Here is a 9,251-nt window from a genome sequence, read left to right on the forward strand (position 1 = left end):
CCTTTACACGTGTTTACGTGGACGCCCAGTCGGATGGTGGGAATTCAGCTGACTTATTTACAAAGGGTTTTTTTCACACCGGGTTATGAGTTGCACAATCCAATCCAATTAAGCACATTGACTGAATTTAATGAATGTAAAAAACTTTATTTTTTGTCTTCGTGTAAGTGGTGATCGCGACATGCCTTCCCCTGACTGATGTGAAGACAGGTATCACTAGCGCTATTCTTTGGCATGGCGGCCTGCGTCTGGGTAACGTAACTCATTGCGACATTCTGGTCGAGCTATCTGTCACCGTAAACGCCAGAACCGACAGACTTTCATGTTCTTTCATAGATAATTATCTGAACGTAATATTTCAAACTATGGGTCCTTTTTATTTCAAACTTTGCATGGGCAATGCCGCTAAACTGTCACGTACGTACAAGCGCATTATGTCACATTAGTAATTTTTCTTCACTTTCTATGGCAAACTGTGTTGTCACAAACTAGTCGATTAGTGTGGTGACATTTTGTGTGTTAACGTATTTTTCGCGATTCTAAGGGGGTGATGAGTGTTGTCGGAGAGTAGATCGTCAGATTAGATTACTGTAAGGATGACTGTTTACCACAGGCGCTGTTGTCCTTGTCAGTGTTTACAGGGAATGAGGGAGTGGGTCTGAACCTTGTTATCATATGCACTTCTCAATAGAAAACATGGAGAAAACACCCACTTCTCACCTTACTTGAGCTTTAGCATAAGTCTGTGTGCAGTTTTCACCCTGATGTTGAAGATCTGTGACACTGATAGGGAGTTACCCTGTTGTTGAAGATCTGTGACACTGATAGGGAGTTACCCTGTTGTTGAAGATCTGTGACACTGATAGGGAGTTACCCTGTTGTTGAAGATCTGTGACACTGATAGGGAGTTACCCTATCATTGAAGATCTGTGACACTGATAGGGAGTTACCCTGTTGTTGAAGATCTGTGACACTGATAGGGAGTTACTCTGTTAGGGAGTTACTCCTATTGTATAAAATCTGTGACTCTGTGCTATGAGGTAACCCTGTCTGTAAAGATCTGTGACATTGTTTAAAATATGTGACTCTGATAGAGAGTTAACCCAAGTGTTTAAGATCTGTGATTCCATAGCAAGTTAACCCTATAGTATAAGATCTGATTGCAAATGCAAGTTAACCCTGTTGTATGAAATGTGGTTCTGACAGGGAGTTAACCCCATTGTGTAATATCTGTGATTCCATTGGGAGTTAACCCTACAGTATAAGACCTGTGATTCTGATATAGAGTAAACACTACTGTATATGATATGTGACTCTAATAGGGAGTTAACCCTTTTCTTGAGTAACATCTGTGACTTTGATGGAAATTAACCCAGTGTAGATGATTGGTAGAGACAACCGAGTTGCTGAATTGCCACAGAGTAGGGCACAGAACAAACGTCCGTCTCTGAACCATGTAATTCCCCTTCTGACAAACCCTTTTGCTGTCCTGATGGACCCAATGTCTGAATCTACCGCCTAGGTGGTGCTCCTTCTGCATTTTCATGGAGTTATAGATGGTCGAGTCACCTATGTGTTGTCAGAGACTAAAAGTTAGTTTGATAATATGAACAGGAGAACATAACACTGATCTGGACTGAACTGAGGAATATCTGCTTCATTAAGACTTTTACATCTGCAAAAGGGCTGGGTGGTAGAGGAAACTATGGGTTTATGGACCGAGAGACTGGAACAGAGTACACCTTAGGAAGAGAGTAAGTGGGGTAGCCTAATGGTTAAAACATCCCCTCCTCATGCAGGTTCGAATATTCTCCCTCATTGTGATATTGCTGAAATATTGCTAAATGTGGCATAAAACTATATTCACTCACTCTAACAGAGAACAAACACAGAGCACTGGGTCCAGACACTCTGGACATTGGGGCCATGCAGTAAACCCAACGTACTGAGCACAGCCACAGGGATGAGGGCAAGAGGACACGCTGGGGTAGTGATGACCTTTTCTGGGATGGAATCCACACAACAGAAATAAGTACACATAACATAGAAAATCAGATATTTATTTGAAATAAACAAAATTAAAACATAACAACTAAATATAATGAACATGCAAACAAAAATAATACATATGTATGTAAACAATGACATGACTAGCACAGACAAAATAAATATACACAAAACTGAAATATTGTGAACTAAAAATATAGATCTCTGCACTGTGACATAAATAATATGATAGAATAGAGAGAAGAAACCGAGTGAAAGGGAGAACAACACTGAACAGTAAGTTGACTGAACATGAATATTAGTGAACATAGATTCATTTCTCTATCCCTCTTGTGAATAATATTTTCAACTCCTGCATGAAACCCTGTTAGGTCAGAAGTTCATGTAATACAGGCTTGAAGTATCATCCATTATTAAAGGCACACTACTGCAAATCTTAAAGTTTCCTTACATTCCATAACCAACACCCAGATACATAAAGTGTTTGTAAAGTTACAACCTGCCTGTCATAACTCTATGGTTTATCATGGGCTTGTGAATGTTGCAGCTCAATCAACACTTTCTAGACTGGAACCTTGGTTTAAGTCGGTGGGAATGATACCACCCATGGCCTCATTCCACGGGGTCATCACAGCTCTAAAATGATCCAAATGACCTATGGTTTAACATAGGCTTGAGGTTACAATAACACTAAAATAGAACCACTCTGTGAAACAGGGTGTCACCATATACAAATTACTATTACCCTTATCACTGTTCTCAGTCAGAATATGAATTTCTCCTCACTTGAGATGGGTAAAACATCACTTTATGGTATATATATGAATTTATTCTTTTATCATTTTGGGAATCTGAATCACATAGTATAGTCAGGTAAAATTTAAACCTCTTGAGACAATCACGAATTTGCTATGAATAAAAATATTTGTAATGGAATCATTTTCACCCATGCAGTTATTTTCTATGAATAATATATTCTTAAAGTAAATTCAAAAACACTTTAATAGAATATAGAAGTGAAATAAACGTTTCAATAAAAATATATAAAATTTCAAAAATGACACCAACACCATGAAAAGATAAAGTTAACAACGAAAAAGCTTGCACAATTGGTGGGAAGACTATTCAAATGAAGAACCAGTTATGTACATACTTAAATCATTGAAATAAACACTAAGTAAGTGAGTAAAGGTATATACACACACTCATCCACCCAGTTCACATCAAGGAAACACCATACATAGGCGTCACACATTGCAGATAGGTTGGGAATCAAAGCCAGGTCTTCAGCTAACTGTTTTACCTCTGGGCTACTTAACTAATCCTACTGGCAAACAAGGACAAGTTGGACTGGAACTGTGTTTACATGGCAATGAGCAAACAAATTTGGTTTATGAATGGGACAGCAGATGTAGGTTAGTGCATGTGCAGTGTATGACGATGAAATTGAATTCTTGCTCACAAGACTCATGTGATCACACTTAATCATGGACAACCAGGGACCCCTTTGCTTACAATGGCAAGCGCCAGCTTGTGGCACTCATAAATGCTAATATGGGTCTATTTTTAGGTTGGTGCTCACCTTGTCCTTGTTTGCCAGTAATAAAGGTTGTGATAAATGCTCCAAATACCTTGACCCCTCAATCAAGCAAACCCATGCCTACGAGCCTAATACTTTCAATACAAAATATGAAATGTCTCACTAAGGGTTTAATCTAAACTGCATCTAACATCCAACTTTCTTATCTGTCTCACAGTCCCTACATTACTCTCCCTACTGCCTAGCCCTCCCTGCAAATACCAAATGAAGCAAGTCTAGATTTACAAGGTTCAGGAATCTCTTAACTCACTGGGGTTCCTTTTCAGTCTAAATGAGTTCATTTGTTACTGTCAAAATAATATATATTCAGGGACTAAGCATTAGTCTACCTTCTGCTGTTTATATCTGTAGCTGTGGAACCATGTCGTCATGTAATGTTTGGCCACACCCCTTGTAAAGGGAACAGAGGCAAGGCTTTGTTAAAATACAATGTACAGGAATATTTCCAGTTGCATATATTCCAAGTCAATTGCCCATATTATGTTATTTTGGGGACAAAAGGATTTTCATCTTTCAGCATTAATGTGAATATGAATATGATTATTATGATTGAAAATCAAATTTTCACTACACATTAAAATCAAATACCATGTTGATTTATTCTTCCATAATTACATCATCATGAGTATGTCATAAAAGCAGGGCAAGCAAAAATTAGTCAGGACAAGTTACTTTCCTAAAGTCACTTGCTCTGTGGCTTCTAAAGTAAAAATTTGACCCCCTGTATTAGTGAAAATTAAATTTTCACTGTACATTAGGTCCTGTGGAGATATGTTAGAGGTCAGAGGAAGTGAAAAGGTGACCAGCTCCAACAAGAATGCTGAAGGTCTCGGGAAAGTTGGAACAAGTTTCTTTGGTCCTGTCTGCTTATCTAGACTTGCCTCTTTGAAGGATAGAAATAATAAACATGCATTATCTCAGCGTTCAGTACAGCCTAGGAGCAAGGCTAGGTCTGAGGATACGTTGCTAGATAATGCTTTGTTCCACTTACTGTTTAAACAGGCCATGTGGTGTTGCCGTGCCTACTCCCCTCCACAAGACAGAACCCTTTCCCCAGCGCTGTTTGTGTGCTTACCCCTCCTCCAGTAGCAGTGTGATGCTACACAGGCCCTCGCTCTGACAAGATGTTTGGAGGAAGTGAAGAAATAAGTTGTCCTTCTTGCCCCTAACCTACAATTGCCTCACTCCCCAGAATGTCCTAAGCAGGAACTTTAAATTATATATGATATATATATAAAGTACTTACAGTAATACAAACACAACATATTCACATCCATGTTTTAAATCAACATACTAAGATGATAAGAAATGTAATCAGAATAATAATAATAATCAAATAATAAAAATAATTAATCCAACAATACCTTGCAGCTGTAAATACTATTTCTTTTCAACTGTGTATATCTTGTAAATCAGCAAAACATTGTGTCAAAAACAATTTTATGTATATTCTTTGTACATTATGGGAAACAATAGATTCTCATGTTAAATGTTAAATGTTGAAGTAATTATGTAACCATGGTAAAAATACTATTATCAAGCATTTCATTTCCAAGTTTTAAAAACTCATTTCTTTGCAAACAAAGCATTACAACTTTCAGAACAGTTATCTAACTGATGATTAGATGCGAGGCAAATGATAGCCTTTAACAGTAGCTGTTAAAAACATCCTTGCTTCAGTTTAATCAGAATTTTCACAGAAAGCAGTTTCTGCTAACTCTGTTGAACACCCCAATCAGCTGAGTGTCTGCTCAGTTTAGACTGGCAGCCACCATCTCAGCCCATATGGGATGAATTGTCTTTGACAGCAGGATAGTTTGGTCAAGTTTACAGAAGATGTCTACATTCCATACACAGAGCAGAAACATGTGTTATCAGCTTACATGTGATGGCGCCAAAGGCTAATTGTCAGTGATAACCAGGCTGACTGGAACTGCCAAATGCCAAACCTAACAACAGCAATCTACATGATACCACTTGTACTTCCCCTAAATGCTTCCAATCATTGGAATGATGAAGAATAATTACTGTTGGAGAACGCAATAAATTTTCGTAATTCCTCCTTAGCTGTTTCCCATGGCATTTGAAATAACAGTCATTGTTCAGGGGTTGTACAAGTGGCTACCTCTTTTATTCATGTTTGATTGATTTTATTCATGTTTGATTGGTATTATTTCTGTTTGATGATCTACAATTACTTCCTGTTGGTTTAAAATGGGTAGTTCCATATCAATTATTTACACAGTCTGTGCCAAAACCTTTAAAGTCTGCTTGCTCAAATATGTCCCTTGACATCTTAGACAGTAGACCTGAGTCTTTTGTAAATGAAAATCCTTGATTCTTTAATCCACATCATATACTTTTCAATATTTATCTGCACAAAATATTTCCAAGACAGGTTCTTTGGCAATTTCGTTCTGCTACCTGACTGAGGTCTGACAGGACTGTAGCTGTCCCCTTTCAACAGATACACCAGACGCACACTCCTGACGTATCACATACACTACAATGAACTGACAAGGAATATCTATGATCCATAATATCTGGCTATAAGAACATCCATACAGTTCTATAAATGCACTATTTTGACGTTTGTGGAATATTGTGACCGGCCTTCAATGCATAAGATAAAACATAAAAAAATACATTTGCAAGGCTACTAAATTTCTATATAAAGGCACATGTACTCACAAAAATATAATGTAAAGGCACATATACTTGGGAAACAAATGGACCATTTTTCGATGCCTGTAAACAGCAAAACATAATAAATGTCAATAGTCATCAGTGAAAGCAGTGCACAGCTACTTTGTGAAAACAAGTACATAAAATTAAAATATCTAACCACTCTGAAATTCCTATGATGAATCAACATTGTGTCCCATTTGTATTACATCTGTGATAAACCTGATTAACACTGAATGAAATGTGCTGTTTAATCAATTATTCCATAGGCACTGGCATGTTGTGACACATTTTCATGTACGTGGTCAATACATAATGTTTAAAACTAAGTCTATCTAAACTGTAGTCACATGGCAAATCGGCTCTTTGGCTTGTGGAATAGAAAAAATATGTCTACATACCTCTTCACAATTAGATCCTGAATGTACAAGTGAATAAGGCCTTTACAAAACCATGTCAGCATGGCTATGGAAGGCAAACTTTGGAATGCAAAAATACATTTTGTTATAGATGTTCATGTTTCTGACTGTTACGAGTGTTATCACCTATATGTACCCACTGAACACACCTGTAGACTGTGTGGATATAATCCATATTCACATCTTGTTCTCCCTGATAAGTTCCAGCAGATTGTAGGGGCCTTTATACATCGGCCGTAAGAGTTTCACCATCGCTCTAGCTGTAGAGTTCAGCTTGCTCAACAACGGTCTGGGGGAGTGTCGCATGCAGTGAGCGACAGTCCCTCGAAGTTTTTGTGAATAACGGGCCATATATACCCAGTCGGAGATATGCGGGTGGTTGATGAACGTAGAGGTGATCTTATCTTTGAGGAGTACTGACGGGACGGGTGAAATCAGATGTGAAATTATGTTCCCAATAGCCGCAACAATAGTACTTGCGGTGATTATGTCGGCTGCACATTGAAAGGGCGATCTCGCTCCCACATTCCGACGCGGTTTAATGAGGTTACGGGCCGGCAAGTATAACAAAAGGTTCTCGAGTTTAATCTCCCCTCTGTTGTCAATGACGATGTGTTCAGGTTGGCAAAGATCCCACGCTTCCACTTTTTCGGTTTCTAAATATAGAAAGACCGATGTCAATTTCAATAGGGTTTCCCATACAAGAAACTCAGGCACGACATTCCCAGACATGAACACTTTGTAGGCATATTCCTGGATATTCATCAGTGGGAACTCAAGGACATAGCATGTCATGTTGTGTTCATTTTTAACATTTGATAATAAACAGTTTTGTAGATTCGTATGCCTGAGCGATTCCCATATTTCCCGCTCTTTCCGGGTGAGTCTAAAGTCCTCACGGGTAGTTCCACACAGTTCGCAAGGCTGGTCTGAGAGGCACTTGAGGAGAACTTGCGAGTCGTCCACAGCACAAACCCCAGGGTGAACTTGGTGGGTACGATGATGCGCGTGGTGAGGGAAGTTAAAGTTATAATCGATGTACATACCGCTTATGTCAAAATCCTCCGTGATTCGGAACGTCGTGAGGAAATCTTTGACAACACAGGGCAAAGGGAGTCGAGCAACTTGTTGCACATGCCTGATCGATATCCTCGCTAGAATACTCCTTCTGCACTGCTCTTGCAAACTGGCTATCTGTCGAGGTCGCGACATGTCCCTCTCGTCCCCGCCCGGTTCCGATGCCGTCTTCATGGGGAATGTATAAACACGTCGTGGGCGCGGCACGCCCCAACGCTCACAATCATGTTCTGTCCCCGTCATTTGCTTATGAACGGGAAGGTTTTGACCTCATGAATATGCAACACTCACTCGCCAATCAAACCGCGCGTGGTAGGTTATCCTCGTAACGTCATCATTTCCTTATAGAGAGCAGTTGCCCCGTTCATACAGAAGCTGTAATTGCAATGGCATTTATACGAATGGATTATCGAGTTAATGTGGGGATTTCCCTTGTTGGTTGTCAAAACGATGCATCACATATCCCAAACAACTATCATTGGTTAATCTTTCATGAAAGCATTTCCTTTCCACTATGACCAAAGTATTATGCCGTTTCCTGTTGTGGTAAACATTTTTAAGCTTTTGCGTCAGAAATATTCAAAAAATCGTATTTCCTTTTCAGAGTTTGTGACGACTTTAATATCTTGCTCGTTACCTAAAGTCGTCAGAAATTTAAACAATACAAATTAATAGAAAATAAATAAACAAGTAAAATATAATATAAATAAAAGGAACTGTTCACCACAACAAGAACGCCACGATGTTTTTGTATCAGAATTTGTGCCACCTGTCTTATCCAGAGTTGTTTAATATTTGCTCGGGATAGTAAGGCAAACTACCACTGGCCTTCAGTTTTCACAGGATGCCTTACCAAGTTATTCAAAAGCGGAAATGTTTCTAGTCCCTGAAGCAAAGATATTTCACTAAGAAAAGTTCAATTATCTTAGTCAGATGTGATACTCACACAGAGACCACCAAAGAGAGAAAACTCGAAACGGATAGAACGTGGACTTTTAGGGATGTCGAGTTTGGGTCAAAACTGAATAAAGTTGACATGGAGTTGCGTCATTCGGACCAGTGACGTTCTCGCAGAATAGAGTAGAATGCTAACTAAACGTCCGAATTAATGTGTATGTTGAAAGATGGAAGCCAGTGATATATCGATACACACACACACACACACACACACACACACACACACACACACACACACACACATATATATATATATATATTTGACAACACGACTGCATGTGAAATAGCCCTCTATGCAATGTCATTGTTTGTAAAATGGCATATTTGTCTGTGAAAAACAATATAATCGAAAGCGCAATGCTGCAGAATACGTTTTGAGCTTAATAACAGTACTGTCTGTGAAACACTGTTAACAATGCTGTCTGTGATCTGACATTGTGTCAGATGAAACAGTAGCGCCTGGGAGATGGTGACAGCATGTGTGAAGTAACAAACAACGACGCGGG

The sequence above is a fragment of the Haliotis asinina genome, chromosome 8 (assembly GCF_037392515.1).
Source record: "Haliotis asinina isolate JCU_RB_2024 chromosome 8, JCU_Hal_asi_v2, whole genome shotgun sequence".
Lineage (NCBI taxonomy): Eukaryota > Metazoa > Mollusca > Gastropoda > Lepetellida > Haliotidae > Haliotis > Haliotis asinina.